This window comes from Pseudonaja textilis, chromosome 4 (assembly GCF_049901715.1).
Source record: "Pseudonaja textilis isolate UNSWEBS1 chromosome 4, rPseTex1.2, whole genome shotgun sequence".
Taxonomy (NCBI): Eukaryota; Metazoa; Chordata; class Lepidosauria; order Squamata; family Elapidae; genus Pseudonaja; species Pseudonaja textilis.
In genome coordinates this window covers 86,388,859-86,405,301 of record NC_141993.1, presented here as the reverse complement: position 1 = coordinate 86,405,301, position 16,443 = coordinate 86,388,859, and the positions used below count along the sequence as shown (strand labels likewise).

Below are 16,443 nucleotides of genomic sequence, written 5' to 3'. Positions count from 1 at the left end.
TATGATGAGTCCTTGCAATTGCGGTCATTGCAACATTTCTGTTACGTCGGCCGATCGGTCCCAATAAAAGACGCGAGGCAGTGGCTGGTTTAAAGCTCTTTTTATTTTAGTTGGATCTGCCACCGGCTTGGAGTGCGGCGGTTTATATTGAACTGGCGCTGGGTGCCGCGGCCAATGACAGCCGTTCGAATCACTCGCGATCGGCTCGGCCAATCGCAGTTGCTTCGTAACGGCCAATCAGTGCCGCGCACTCGACCAATCCGAGTGCTGTGCGTTTAGCCAATCAGAAGTCCAGGTTTACAAGAATGCAAATATAGATACAGAACAATTTCCATGGTCACACGCTTGCAATTTGGGCACTTGGAAAGCAGCTTGCAACGAGGACAGTTGTGACATCTTCCAATCACCATTTACGTCCTTCCCTGACCAACGACCAAGGTCACTGGGGAAGCCGGCAGGAAGTGGCAAATGGCAATCACGTGTCCACTATTCAAGTCCTTATTACACAAGGCAAAGAATACAGCCCAGTTAGCCCTGGATGAGACCTCAGGTGTGCCGATTCCTCAAGGACAGCCACAGGGGGGGATTCACCATTCTCTCAACCCACTGTCCAGGCAGAGGTCTTACCATCACCTAGATTATTTCGGGATGTGGTGCTGAAGCAATGCGCTTCTCCAGGCACTGGCCTTAACCCATCCTCCTCTGAGAAAAAAAAAAAAACCTATAATGTGTGTTCGGATTTGGCCAAGGTGTTGCAGTTCCCCTTTGCAGCTCCCGTCCGGTTTTCAGCAAAAATGCTTGACAGCAAGCAAGCTCATTGTTTGCTGTCAGGCATTTTTGCTGAAAACTGGAAGTAAACATTGGCAAAAATGTCATAAATTAAGGTCAAGGGAGCATGAGATGCCGCAAAATGAGTAAATGCAGACTGGTTGCCAAGCACCCAAAATGTGGTCATATGATTCTGGGGAGGGGGCAGCTGTCAGAGCTTCAGAGCTGGGTGATAAGTGCCTTTTGGGGAGGTCCACTGTGACTTTGAATGGTTGCTAAGCTATCAGTCATGAGTCAAGGACTACCTGCAATGATAAGCAGGGGAGAGGGAGGAATTCTGTAGCAAAATGAGTAAAGAGATGATGCTCTGGGATGTAGGCACAAAATAGGAACCAGCTTGCCCTGAAGGCCATTGCAACATCTGGTCCAATGGTGGGATTCAACATTTTTTACTACCGGTTCTGTGGGTGTGGCTTGGTGAGCGTGGCAGGGGAAGGATACTACAAAATCTCCATTCCCTCTCCACTCCTGGGGGAAGGGTACTGCAAAATCCCCATTCCCTCCCCACCCCACTAACCTGCTTTCCAGCTCTGTTCTCCTGTGAAGGGCAACCAAAGAAGACCCAGCCAATCAGCTGGGACTCAATGGGAGGCAGAGAAGAGATGGAGGGGGCAGTCAGAGGTGACATTTGCCAGTTCTCCAAACTACTCAAAATTTCCGCTACTGGTTCTCCAGAACCGGTCAGAACCTGATGAATACCACCTCTGATCTGGCCCCTGTCCAGCCTTCCCGAGTGATGCATGCAGAAGAACTTTCATGGTCAAAGTGAGAAGGAGATAGGCTCTCTGGTGCCATGGTGGTCAAAATGCAGTATTGCAGGCAAACTCTGCCCACAGCCTGGAGTTCGATCCTTAGAGGCTCAAGGTCGACTCAGCTTTCCATCCTTCTGAGGTCAAGTATAACGAGGACCCAGATCGTTGGAGGCAATTATGCTGATCTTATAAAGTTGCTACCTTTGCCCAATGCAGAATGTCACGCTGCAATTCTCCTTGCGGTTGCCTCCCTTCAGCCCTGGACCTCCACGGAGCCTCGGACCTCACCTGCTAAAGCTGCCCTTGGCTTCTGCCCTCACCTTGGACCCTTCGTTGCTCCTCGCTGCCCTCCCAGGAGAGGTTTCGTCTACCCAAAGGACAGACCTTCCCACGTCTTTAAAACAGCCCGGCTGCCCCTGCGTCTGGTCTCCGCTGCATCTGCTTCTTATTAAGCTCGGTGTATAAGCAGGCCAAAAAAACAGCCTGGAAAGCAATTTTGCTCAGGGCAGGGGCTCCATATTTGAAATAGGCTGGGGCTTCGTCTTGAATGTGTCCCAGCCAGCTGAGCAGATCCAGAGAGGCTATGCGGTTAATAACAGTTGAGTTCATGGAAATATATATATATATATATTTCCTTGCTGGAGAAGCTGGCAGGATCTTTTCCTCGCCTGCAGCTTTTCTCCGCGTGTTGCCTGCTTGTCGGCCTGTCGGCCACGGTCCGACTTCTCCTCAGAGATCCCTTGAGAAGATCCCTCCCAGCCTGCCTTCCTACAACACACCCAGTTCAGGTCAAAATAGAGCCCTGTTTGTCTCAAGCTTGGCAACTTGGAGAGGTGTGTGTGTGTGTGAGGGGGGAACTTCAACTCCCAGAATTCCCCAGCTGGCAGTGAATCAGAGGCCTAGCAGATGCGTCCCTGACCACCCATGAAGTGAATTCGATGGGTTTATCTTAGGGCTTAATGTCATGTGTGAAAACCAGTGGGTTGAATAAACATTTTACGGGAACGCTGCCCTGGTGTCTTTCAAAAGTCCAACTGCAACATCTCTTCATCCTCCTTCCCTACTTAAATCTGGAATGGGGGCAGTGCTCTTGCGGCCACAGGGTGATCTAAAATCCAGCTTTTTTGGTTGGCTGCATGAATGTTGACACCAAGGGCATCATTTGAGGGGTTACGGGGAGAAGTGAACTGACAGCCCTCATGTTGGCCCTTAATTGTGTTACCCAAGCGGGGTGGGGTGGGGGACTCAACTGGATTTGGGAATGAATTTTCAAGGATGATAACAGATAACAGATAATCAGAGTCGGAAGGGACCTTGTAGGTCATCTAGTCCAACCCCCCCCCTCAAGTGGGAATCCCTACACCATTTCTGAAAAATGGCAGTCCAGTCTCTTCTTGAAAGTCTCAAGTGATGGCGCTCCCACAACTTCCGAGGGCAAGCTGACAGAACAAAATAAGAGTCGTGCAGTGGCCTAGAGGTGGAGCTCTCAACTCACAATCAGGAAGCTATGAGTTTGATTCTAGGTAGCGGCAGATATTTCTCTCTCTGGGCACAATGAATATATATCTGCTGAGAACTCTGCATTGGCAACAGGAAGGGCATCCAGCCAACAAACGCTCAGTTGCCCCGACTCCACCCCGATGCAAAGGATTACGGAGTCATTAAAGGACAAAAAATGACAGAACAAAATAACTATAGTATAGATCCGTGATGGCGATCCTATGGCACAGGTGGCACGCAGAGCCATTTGTGCTGGCACGTGAGCTGCAGGCAAACTTACCTCACTGCACATGTGTGCGCCTCACATGTGCAGTGAGCCTCACTGATTTTTGGCCGGTTTGAGGCCTTTTTCAGCCTCCCAAAGGCTTGAGGAAGGCTTCTGCAAGATTTGTAGGCCAAAAACTGGTCCTGTTTCGTCACTGCCAGTATTTTCGGAAAAACAGGAAGTGCCTCGATGTGAGTGATATTGAGTTGGCCACGCCCAGCCAATAACATAACCACCAAACCACGCCCACCAACTAAGCCACGCCCACAGAACCGGTTGTTAAAAAATTTGAATCCCACTCCTACCCGCCCCCATCTATTCTCCGCCTCCTGAGTCCCAGCTGATTGGCTTCTTTGGTTGCCCTGCCCAGGAGAACAGAGCTGGAAAGCAGGTTAGTGGGGTGGGGAGGGAATGGGGATTTTGCAGTAACCTTCCCCCAGGAGTGGGGAGGAAATGGGATTTTACAATATCCTTCCCCCACCCCACCCACCAAGTCCCGCCCCACCGACCAAGCCACCCCCACAGAACCAGTAGTAAAAACTTTTTTGAATCCCATCACTGATGTCTATCATGTCTCCCCTAAGCCTTCTCTTCATTAGGCTAAACGTAACTACTTCCCTTAGCTGTTCATTATATAGTTTACCCTCCAGAATCATCATAACCAGGGGGTGGGATTCCACCAGTGTTACTACCGATTAGGTGACTACATTTTGGTGGCGGAAAACCATGAAAGATAACAAAGCTCAGCAGTTTCCCTCCCTCCGTCTTTATCTAGAGCAGCGGGGGCGACTAAATCACAGAGTCCATCTCTTTATCAGCTGAGGGGTGTGGGCCTGCTTCCCCTTTCTTCCCCCCCCTGCCCCTCCCCGGTGCAAGACCGCAAAGCAGATGGACCGACCTCCTCGGTAAGGTCCCTTACTCAGAAAACTGGCAAAGGGACAGGATAAACCGTCTGCGCCAGTTAATGCCACCGGCCGAACGGCACGAGAAGAACAATGTAGGGATTTATTAGAGCCACGAAGGATCTCGGGAAGAGGAGGTGGGAGGTGGGCTTGAAGAAGCCGAAGCTTTGGAGAGTCCATAAATTGCTGCCTTTTTTCCACACTGACTCCAAACGTCTCCTGTGGCACCAATAAATTCTGATGACAGCTCTTAACATGCTACAGTAGTTCTATCTGTGCAGCACCGTTCGTTTATTAAAGGAATCAAAGCGACTCAAGTGACAGCTTTGTGTCACCCCATCCTACTGCATTGATTACAATCTGCCCCCCCCCACAACTCCACTCACCTCCCCCAAGTTGTAGGGGCAAGATTGCAAGCTTTCCATCAGTAAAAGTGGGAGGAAGGAGAGTCAGCGAAGGGCCCATCTAAACTCCCTTGTGTTTAATTAGCTGGAGACGACCTGGGACGGCCATGATAATAAAAAAAAAACGGAGTTCTCAGATGTTGGGTGGGCTTCTATAAAAAGACGGAGAAGCCATTCCACCACTTTAGTGGCACCCGTCCAGGAGACATCCGAGCGGGCCCCTTATAAGGGGTTATTAGCCAAATATTATGGGATAGGAGATAACATCAGAAGGGAAAGTCATTGTCAGCAGAAATGGAGGGAAGGAAGCACCAGATGGGGGTGAAACAATGGTGGGATTCAAATTATTTTACGACTGGTTCTGTGGGCATGGCATAGTGGGTGTGGCAGGGAAGGATATGGTAAAATCTCCATTCCCTCCTCACCCTACTAACCTGCTTTCCAGCTCCGTTCTCCTGTGCAGGGCAACAAAAGAAGACCCAGCCAATCAGCTGGGATTCGGGAGGCAGAGAACAGATGGGGGCAGGGCCAATCAGAGGTGGCGTTTGCCAGTTCTCCAAACTATTGAAAATTTCCGCTACCGGTTCTCCAGAACTGGTCAGAACCGGCTGAATACCACCTCTGGGGTGAGACCAATATAGCAGCAATAGCACTTAGACTTACATACTGCTTTACAATGCTTTGCAGCACTCTCATAGTGGTTTACAAAGTCAGTCAGCATATTTCAGTCCACAGTCTGGGTCCTCATTTTACCCACCTCGGAAGGATGGAAGGCTGAGTCAATCTTGAGCCTAGTGAGATTCGAACTGCCAAATTGCAGGCAGCCAGCAGTCAGCAGAAGTAGCTTGCAGTATTGCACTCCTAACCACTGCTTAACCACCGAGGCTCTTATATAGGTAGTCCTCGATTTACAACCTCAATTGAGGCAATTGTTAAGTGAATTTTGCCCTGTTTTTCACAACTGTTCTTGCCCCAATTGTTAAGTGGATCACCACGGTTGTTAAACTGGTAACATGGTTGTTAAGTGAATCTGGGTTTCCTATTGACTTGGCTTGTCAGAAGGTCCAAAAGGGGACCACGTGACCCCAGGACACTGCAACGGTTATAAATAGGAGTCAGTTGCCAAGAGTCTGAATTTTGATCACGTGATGATGGGGATGCTGCAATGGTCGTAAGTGTGAACAATGGTCATAAATCACTTTTTTCGATGCCTATAACTTCGGACAGCCACTAAATGAATGGTTGTAAGCCGAGGACAACCTGTATACAACGGGGTGGAGGTGGGATCTTGTATTTATTCCACTAACCACTTCCAGGAATGGCACCTGACCATTCAGGGCCCAGGCCAATTGGCAGAGCCAGGTTTTAAGGCCCTCCTGGAGGGTAGAGGCAGGGCACGGTTTTCCAGAAGGTGGGAGCCACCGCAAAAAAGGCTCTCCTTTTAGAAACCACCAGCCATAATTTCCTGGCCAACAGGGTATGTAACATGTCCCTTCCGTCACAGTGAACAGGGCAGATAAAACTTATTGGGGTGAGAGAGACAGTGCCCCGGATAATATGACACAGGTAGTCCTGGATTTACAGCCATTCGTTTAATTCAGGAGTGTCCAGGGGCGGGATTGTTCACCCAAACAGGTAGTTCCCACCCCTACTCTTTCCTGTGCTTTATTTCGTTGTTTTAGAGCAGAGGTCGGCAACCTTTTGGACCTCAGAGACTGCCAAACTCATAACTTTAAATCCTGCGGACCAGAGACCCTGGGAAAATCCCCGCAAAAGTCTTCAGGAAAATTCCCCACCCCGTTTTCCTACGGATTGATCATTCTTTATTTGGGATCGCAGCATACTGTCCCCAGCTCCGTTCTCAGGAGGAGAGGGAGAGACTTTTGGCTTCGTGCAAGGAAAGCAGCAGAAGCAGCAGAAGTCTTTCTTTCTCTCTCCCAAACTCTGTCCGAAATGAGTCTTTGTGAAACTTGTCACACCGGCGCAACCTCTTGGAGCAGGAGACCTTGCAGGGTCCCAAAGACTCATTTTTGGCAGAGTTTGGGGGAGAGAAAGAAAGACTTTTGCTGCTTTCCTTGCATGCAGCCAAAAGCAGAAGAAGAAAGTAGTGGAAAGAAGCAGTCCGGTGGTCAGACCAGGTGCATGGGATGAGTGGGGCAAGTTTCTCCCCTCTCTGCCCTTTCCCCCTCCCCTCACTACCTCATGTTGCTTGCAATGCAAGTGACACAAACCTTGTGTTTCCGCACAGCCTGGATTAATTGCTTTGCGGGTTCCTTGGGGGTGACATTTCTCTTCAGACCAGCAAAATTTTCTCGCGGACCACCAGTGGTGCCTGGCCCACTGGTTGGCAACCATTGTTTTAGAGCACAGCTGATTCGCACGGCAGAGTGGTTTTGCCACCCCTCAGCTGTTTTATTCACAGGGGCTGCAGTAGAAGGTAAGTATTAGAGCTGACTACCACCCCTGACCTGCACCCTAAGTTAAGCTACACCAGAGCCACAAACAAACAGAAAGGCAGGTGGTGCCCACAGCAGGCTTTTGGTGCACGATGCTTTCTTACCTACCGAAGCCAAAAACGGCACATCGACCCTTTGGCGTTTCCTACTGAACTCTGCACGCACGTTCAAGGTTGCTGAGAGACCCATGCATTGTAAGCCCATGACGTTGCCTGGGAGTATCAGAGTCAGGATAAAATTTCCAGACATCCCAAACTAGCCTGGATATTATAGAAATTTATTGTCCTGTCTGGACTTTAGGACAATTCATTTCCTGTACGTAGAATGTCTGAGCATAAAATGGGATAGAGTGTCGTAGCACTTTGGCGTGTAGCCCAAATTTTTACTGTTGTTCTTCATCTCTCTATCGACGTTGCTGCTGGTGCAGGAGGTGGGGGGAAGGGGTCTCTTTGTTCCCCAAATTCCCACTTATCCCCCCCCTGTCCTTTTTAAAACTGGGTACAAAAGGGCTCCTGTGACACAGGTAGAGCAAAGCAACGCGGAAATTCCACTGAGTTCATTAAACCTGACATTAGAGGAAAGGTTGATTTCCAAAGGGACTCTGCGTCCACAAAAGCCGAGGAAAATATGCCCGAGTGATAACTTTCCTGATTGACAGCTTGGATACCAGGCAGAAAAGAAAAACAGCCATTTAGCAGTGATAAGCCTGGCCTGACCTGCTAGTTTTCTGTCTTAAGGGAATATTATACCTGAAGGAATATTCAGTTACGCGAGCTTCCGCGCTGGTGTAAAACAGACGTCTAAGAACCTTTCTGGTTTTCTTAGACTATATTACTGTTAACAATAAAGGAGAGTATTTGTAGCTCAGGGTTGAAATGAGGGGTCCTTGGTGCTGTTTGAGCTGGGTTGTTTTCTTGAAGATGTTTCATTACTAGTGGTGGTATGCTACCAGCTCGGCCCGGTTCAGCTGAACTGGTAGCAAAAATTCCCACCGGTTTGGCTGAATCAGTAGTAAAAAAAAGAAAAAGGCCTCCGACGATCAGCTGAGAGGAGAAAGAAGGGAAAAGCGCAGGACAGGCCCTCCCACCTGGCCCTGTGCTTTCCTTTTCTTTATCCTCTCAGCTGATTGGCCTCAGCTGATGTGGGGAAAGCTGTGCATGTGAGCGATCACCAAACCGGGTAGGATCCCACCGCTGTTCATTACCCAAATTAGATAATCTCATCCGTCCGACTAGCACAGATGATGTTTGTAATGTATTCATGTATAGACTTCTAATACCGCATTCCTATTGGATAGTTCTCAGAGCTTAATGATTGGTCAATAACGACGATCACTGATTGGCTGCCTAGGCAGCGGGAAGTTTAAATAGATGCCATTGGTTGCGAGCCACGAGCAGCCGCTATAAAAAGGGCTGCCGCGGCTCGACTTCGGTTGAAGTTACTGTTTGTTAATAAAGAGCTGAATTCAACTCCGGTCTTCGAGTCTGCTTTGTCCTGGCGATAGAACAATGTTACCTAGTTTGGATAAGGAAAAGTCTGTAAAAAACCAACCAAGTTCAGAGAGCACCAAGGACCCCTCATAATGCTGACGTGCAATATGTCAGTGAAAAAACTTTTTTTGTCCGAACTCGAGTTTATTGCCCTAGGAGAAATCAAGATAGTAATGTTGGTTGGCTAGGGCAGTGGTGGCTAACTTTTTTTGGGCTCCTGTGCTGAAAATTGTGCTCGTGTGCCAGCACCCAGAAGGCAATGTGTGCGGTCCCCCATGCCCCCCTGTGCACGTGTGCATGATCCTCCCTGCTATCCCCTTAACTGCACTGCGCATGTGTGCGCCTCCCAGCTGATTTTTGGCCCATTTCGGCATTTCGGCCTCCCAGAGGCTGGGGAAGCCTCTGCAGCCTTTGGAGGATGAAAAATGGCCCATTTCATCACTTCCGGTATTTCTGGAAATACAGGAAGTGACAAAACGGGCCTGTTTTTCAGCCTCCAAAGGCTGCAGAGGCTTCCCTTGAGCCTTTGGGAGGCTGAAAATCAGCTGGGAAGCACGCGCATGCGTAGTGAGGTAAGTTTGCCTGGGGCTTGCTTGCCCGCAAAAATGGCTCTGTATGCCATCAGTGGCCCACATGCCATAGGTTTGCCATTATGGGGCTACGGTGTTTGAAGGGAAAGGAAACTTACCACCAATTCAGGAAACTTACCACCAATTGTTTAAACAACAAATAGATACATTCAGAGAGGTCAGGGTTATCAACCCTCACTTTATTGTAGTTAGTGTGGTGTGTTTTGAATGCGATGGGGTGAGGCCTGAGAGCGAAAAGCATTCTACATGGCAACTCTTGAAGGATGTCTATGGAGATACTCAGTCATCCAGGTCATGGTTGTCCCAAAGGTGCTTTTTTCAAGAGGCAACTGGACTTCTTCATTTTCCTTGAAGACATTTTGCTTCAGTTTTGACTAAACGATGGGGGATGGAAGGATTATTATTCCTTGCAGACAGCTGGTCATTTTCATTCTTTCAGAGAATTGTTGAGACCACTTGGAGGTTTATCTATGTCAGTGGTGGCTAACCTTTTTGGGCTCCTGTGCCAAAAATTGTGTGAGCGCTTGCATGCTCGTGCTGCGTGCCAGCACCCAGAAGGCAATGCATGCTCCCCCACGCCCCCTATGCATGCGCGTGTAATCCCCACCCACCCCCCCCCCCTTATCTGCACTGCACCTCACAGCTGATTTTTGGCTGGTTTGAGGCCTTTTCCGGTATAAGTGACGAAACGGGCTGCAGGCCTGCAAAGCCTGTAGAAGCCTGCAGAAACCTTCCTCAAGGCTTTGGGAGGCCAAAAAAGGCCTCACACACACCGAAAATCAGCTGTCAGGCGCGCGCCTGAGCAGCGAGGTAGGTTTGCCTGCAGCTCTCATGCCGGCACAAATGGCTTTGTGTGCCACCACAGATCTATGTCCTCACCCGAGCAGTGTCTGCATCTTAAACTGAATCACAAATGGTTCCTCTAGTCTGCCATTTTTCTGGAAATCCGTTCACACTCCTGCATCATTTGAAGGCTATTCATTTTAAAGTGTAAGACAGGTGATCAAAATAAAGCCGCTTGGCAACTGACTCATATTTATGACTGTCGCAGTGTTGTGCGATCACATGATCCCCTTTTGGGGACCCTCTGACAAGCAAAGCCAATGGGGAAGCCGGATTCATTTATCAACCATGTTATTTAACAACTGTGGCAAGAAACACTGAACAACTGTGGCAAGAAACACTGTAAAAGGGAAAAGAATTGTCTCACTTAGCAACAGAAATTTTAAGTTTAATCGTGGATGTAAGTTGAGGACTACCGCTAATAGTTGCCTCCAATATCACAGTCCAAAGGCGTTCAACCCTTCACCTCTTTGCCTTTTTCAGATTTCAGGTTTCTCAGCCATAAGTAGCGGTTTGGGAAAGTGAGGCAGTCTCTCATATGGCAAATATTTTCTGCCTGTGTTCTGCTCCTTTAATCACATGTTCCCACTACCTTCCATTTGCCTATTCTCAAATAAGCGCAAACATGATAAAACTTGGAAAAGCTCGCAGGGTTCTCTGGCACAGAGGTCTCCAACCTTGGCAACTTTAAGACTTGTGGACTTCAACTCCCAGTATTCCTCAGCCAGAAAAACAACTTTAAGACTTGTGGACTTCAACTCCCAGAATTCCTCAGCCAGAAAAACAACTTTAAGACTTGTGGACTTCAACTCCCAGAATTCCTCAGCCAAAAAAACAACTTTAAGACTTGTGGACTTCAACTCCCAGAATTCCTCAGGCAGCAAAGCAACTTTAAGACTCGTGGACTTCAACTCCCAGAATTCTGGCTGAGGAATTCCACAAGTCTTAAAGTTGCAAGGTTGGAGACCCCTGCTCTGGCCACCCCTCTCAGCTGGGCAGCCTGGTCAAATACAGATACTCCTCCACTTACAATCATTCATTTCGTGACCCATCAAAGTTCCAACGGCACTGAAAAAAGTGACTTATGATGGTTTTTGGCCTGACGACCGTCGCAGCATCATCCCCATGCTCACATTTCATTCAGGCGCTTGGCAACTGGCATGTATCGACGACTGTTGTGTTGTCCTGGGGTCACGTGATCACCATTTGTAACTTACCCACTAAGCAAAGTCAACGGGGGAAAGCCAGATTCGCTTAACAACCACACGTTTCACTTCAACGACCCCAGCGGATCGCTTAAGAACTGTGACAAAAGGTTGCAAAAGGGGGCACAGCTCACTTCACTGCTTGCTTAGCGACGGAAACGTTGGACTCAATTGTCATCGTAAGTCGAGGACTGCCTGTAAAACGGTCCCGAGAGAGAGGCATGGGTGCGCATCAACAGGGTTAGTCCTACTTCTCTTATTGCTTATCAACCTAGATTGTGAATATATGGGCTGGGCTTGTCCCCACCCCACCCCGGGGTTACCCATGATTAATTTAATAACTGTCTTCTCAAGTAACCCACTTTTTTTGGAGTTTGCGTAACAGATTGAACCACTAATCATGCTGTCCGGATTCACACAACTCCGTAAATTAGCATAGCGTGGAAAGGCTGCGAGGCAATGGTTTGCCATATTTTATGGGTTTTGCCTGTATTTTACGAGCCCCTCAAACGTCTCTGTTTTCGTGGAGCATAAAAATGCACTGCACTAAACCCATTTTTTATTTCTTTTTCCAGCGTTTTGAGAGGTCGAAGTGGTGAGCCTGCCAGCATTTCTGGCCCAGCTGTCTTGTTTTGCCCCTAAATAAGAACTTTTGAGAAGATGTCTGTCTCAGAGTTATTTGTTGGAGTTTTCTGGAACGCTGACATTCAGCTTCCCTGTTTATGGAGGTGGGTGAGTGGATTTCTTGGACCTTCAATAGGACGTATCCTCTCTCTCTCTCTCTCTCTCTCTCTCTCTCATCTCTCTCTCTCATCTATCTATCATCTATCTCTATCTATCTCTATCAATCTATCATCTATATCTATATATCTTCTATATCTTCTATATCTATATATCTATATCTATGTCTATGTCTATGTCTGTCTGTCTGTCTATCTATCTATCTATCTATCTATCTATCTATCTATCTATCTATCTATCTATCTATCTATCTATCTTATCTACCTACCTACCTATTTATTATCTATATCTATATATCTCTATGTCTACCTATATCTCTATATAGGTAGACATATAGATATAGATGATAAATAGATAGGTAGGTAGGTAGATAAGATAGATATATAGATATATAGAGTTAAAAGATAGATGATTAATTGATAGAAACAGTCATAGATATATATAGATATAGAGATGATATAGAAGATATATAGAGATATATCTATATATCTATTTATCATCTACATCTATATATCTGTGTCTATCTATATCTCTATATTTCTATCATCTGCCTGCCTGCCTGCCTGTCTATCTCTCTATCTATCTCTATATATCTATCTCTATATCTCTATATATCTCTACCTACCTACCTACCAATCGCCCCTGCATAAATTACACCCCCCTTTAAAAGCCGCTCACTGTGGAATCTCGACTGTGTAGGACCTGCCCTATCTACAGCGGGCGTGTCGATTTAATTGAGGTTGGCACAGCCTCCCTCGTTCACAGGCCTGGCCATCTTGGGCACGGAAATTCACCTCTGTGAACTTCAGCGGGCCCTTCCATCTGTCCCGTTGGTGCTTCCTTCCAAACTCTTGATTCTCCTTTTGGACCACATGCTGTTCTTGGAGAACCAGCTTTCGACAACCCTAGCTCTCCCGTTTATCTTCGTTGGCAGCTGGGCAACCATGGTGATGATAGGGTGGAAGGGAAGATGGCAGGGGTAGGCAGGGAGGTGCGGGGTTGGGCTTTGAAAGGCGGAGGCTGTAGCTGAGCCCCTGACGGTTCCGGAGAGGGGCAGCTTGAAGGATGCCACCTCCAGGGAGCTGCAGAGACAGCTTGGCAAGGCAACAAGGGCTGGCACTGAACCGGTGGGAGAGTGGCATTCTCCCGTTGGTGAAAGATCTTTCCACGGCTGGGCTTGCCTGCTCTTCCCAGATGCCACAATGTCTGTGAAAGGCAGCCAAGGTGGGTTGGCTGGCCAATGCCCTCTTTAGATGCCAGGACTGCGGCATTCTCCCTGCCAAGCCCCTGCTTCCCGCCCCGACCTGGCCCCTGCTCAAACCTGTAAATCAACGCCTGTTCCCACCCCCTTGGCCACCAGCCCTGGCTCTTGGATCCAGGGAGGGTGTGTGTGTCAGGGGGGGCAGCGTCGATAAAAGCCAAGCATCCCAAGATCCGACCCATCCCAGGGAAAAGCAGTCGGGGAGAGGGTCTCTGAAAATGCTGGCATCCATCCCAAATTTTTCTTGTCTTCTTCCTCTCCCTCCTTTCAGGCATTGGCAGGTTCCCGGCCACAAAGCACCCTGGGCAGCATGTCAGAGAACCTGACAGCACAGCTGGGGCCTGGGTCAGCTGCTGGTGGGAACGGATTGGGCCAGGGAGCCAAAGGAAAAGGGGGCTTTGGAAAGGATTGCCTTCACTCCGGAATTCCAGGAGAAAGCAGAATTCATCGCTTGCGGGGGTCTTTTCAGGAACGTTCGGTTTGGGAAGTGGTGGTTTCCAGGATCCCGTGGTGTCCAGTATGATGGCGATTAGGCCCCATCAAGTTATTCTCAACTCTTAGCAACCGCTTTCTCCATGATAATCTGTCCCGGGGGTGGTGGTGATGCATGTATGGGCTTTCCGTTCTTCCAGGGACGCGCCGCTCTCTCTCTCTCTCTCTCTACGTGTCTATGGCTGTCCAGTCTTTTCTTAAAAACCTCCTGTGATGGAGCCAGCGCCCACAACTTCTGGAAGGAAGCCGTTTCACGGATTAAATTGTGCTGGGATTACAGAATAACTGAATTAACAGGGACCTTGGAGGTCTTCTAGTCCAACCCCCGGCTCAAGCAGGAGACCCTATACGACGGGTCTTCCAACTTGACAACTTTAAGACGTGTGGACTTCAACTCCTAGAATTCCTCCTCCAGCCATGTTAGCTCAGAAATTCTGGGAGTTTGGAAGTCCACAAGACATTAAACTTGCCAAGTTTGAAGACCCTTGCCCTATGCCATTCCAGACCAATAGCTGTCCCATCTCTTCTTTAAAAACTCCAGTGATAGAGCATCCATAAGTTCTGGAGGGAAGGCGTTGCACTTGTTAATCGCTGGCAGGAAATCTCCTTATTCTCAGTCATCCAGGACAGGGTTGTCCCAAAGGTGCTTTTTTCAGGAGGCAACCCTTTTTCTCCTTAATTTTTTTTCACTTCCCATCCAAGAACCTTCAACAGTGGCCACCATAACTGAGGTCCTCTGACTGGTTGTCCTCTTCTTCTCTTTCCTTGTATCTTTCCCAGCATCGGAGCCTTCTCCAGAAAGCTGTGACCCCCCTCTCCCCAATAATATATTCAAAATATAATCAGCCTGGTTATGTGTGCCTTGCTTGGCAGTTCCGGGTTGATTTCTCTTGATGGTTTGTTTTAGAATAGAATAGAATAGAAAATAGAATAGAATGGAAAATAGAATAGAAAATAGAATAGAATAGAAAATAGAATAGAAAATAGGATAAAATAGAATAGAAAATAGAGCCATGCCCACAGAACCGGTGGTAAAAAATTTTTGAATCCCACCACTGCTTCTATCCAGTTATGCAGGTGTCCAGAGATACCGTAAGATTTTAGTTTTAGGAGAAGTTTGTCGTGTACCACTGAATCAAAGACTATGTAAATTGCGTCTATTGCTTTGCCCTGATCGAGTTGTGTAGTCCATATGTTTTTGCAGTGTAAGAGTTGCAGATTACAGGATAGTTTTTCCCTGAAACCAAATTGTTTATTAGAGAGTAAGTTGTTTCTAAGTGGAGGATGATGGATTGGTTAATCATTGATTCCATGACTTTACAGGTGACGCAGCATAAAGAGATTGGTCTGTAATTTTCAACTAAGTTTCAAAAGCATCAAGACTCTTTCTACCCTGTTTTCTTGTTGCACGCTGAACGTTCCCTCCCCTGCATTTGCTTTTCAATTATAATGAGATAAAGAGAAGCTTTAAGCAAAGCTGGCTGGGGAATTCTGGGAGTTGAAGTCCTCCAGACTTAAAGTGGCCAAGGTTGGAGAGCCCTGCTCTGAGGGACCTCAGAACGCGTCTTCAGCAAAAGAAGTTCTTTGGATAGAGTTCTCCATTCACTGTGGATGATGGGTTTCTCAGAAGAGTTAAAATGGCTGCCCAACCCACACCATGGCTTTGAAAACATTTCATAAAGGATGCATGAAAAAAAAGAACTCCAAGGATCCTCCTTGCCTTTCCCCTTGGTTGTTGCTGCTGCTGCTGCTCGGGCTGTTTTTAACACTGGGAGCAGCAAAAGCCTACAGCACCCGGTATTCCCAGGCGGTCTCCCATCCAAGTACTAACCAGGCCTGACCCTGCTTAGCTTCCGAGATCAGACGGGATCGGGCGTGTTCAGGGTAGTATGGCCGTAGACGATGAACAGGATCTTTGCTGCTGCTTTTAAGCTGCCTCTCTGCACTCGCCTTCCCAATGTTCTGCACAGCAATCAGCAGGAAGACTACAAAAAACAGACCCATCATCCCCTGCCCCCCAGGCCCTCCGTTCCTTCCCCCAAACGAGGACGCCAATTCTAAGCAAGCGGAGGCAAAAGGCTGTGGCCATCCGATCTCAGCCAAAGAGGGCTCAGAGTGGAGACACCCGTAGCGTTGCATTTCCTGCAAGGGGCTGCAATTTGCAGCCAAAGTGGAAGACAGGCCCGGAGGGGGAGGGGGAGGAAGGAGGCAAAGGGCTTTTTAAAAAGGTAAAAAGAAAAAAAAAAAGAAAAGGTTCATAAAAAATTAAAAAAGCCTACAGCACCCGGTATTCCCAGGCGGTCTCCCATCCAAGTACTAACCAGGCCTGACCCTGCTTAGCTTCCGAGATCAGACGAGATCGGGCGTGTTCAGGGTAGTATGGCCGTAGACGGAGAACTGGCTTTTTGCTGCTGTTTTTAAGCTGCCTCTCTGCACTCACTTTCCCAATGCTTTGCACAGCGATCAGCAGGACTACAAAACGGATCCATCATCCCCTGCCCCCAAGCCCACCATCCCCCTTGCTGCTGCTTTTCTGCGCTGCCCTGTAAAGCCAGGACTCCATTCTAAGCCAGCGGAGACAACATTAATATATACCGATATATGTGTGTGTGCATGGTGCAGATATATAGTATGTATGTATGCATATAGCATGTGTTTCTCTGTGTGTTATGTATGTATTTGGGAAGATACACGCTTTCTCTTGAGGCCAGGCC

General features: G+C 48.1%; 2 non-coding genes across 2 annotated transcripts; both read right to left on the bottom strand.

Annotated features, from left to right (window-relative positions):
• Positions 1-15,511: 15,511 nt before the first annotated feature.
• Positions 15,512-15,630, bottom strand: LOC113448269 (5S ribosomal RNA). The gene has a single exon (XR_003375728.1). It is a non-coding gene; the product is annotated as a 5S ribosomal RNA (ribosomal RNA).
• A 371-nt stretch (positions 15,631-16,001) lies between these two features.
• On the bottom strand, positions 16,002-16,120 carry LOC113448273 (5S ribosomal RNA). The gene has a single exon (XR_003375732.1). It is a non-coding gene; the product is annotated as a 5S ribosomal RNA (ribosomal RNA).
• Positions 16,121-16,443: the final 323 nt, after the last annotated feature.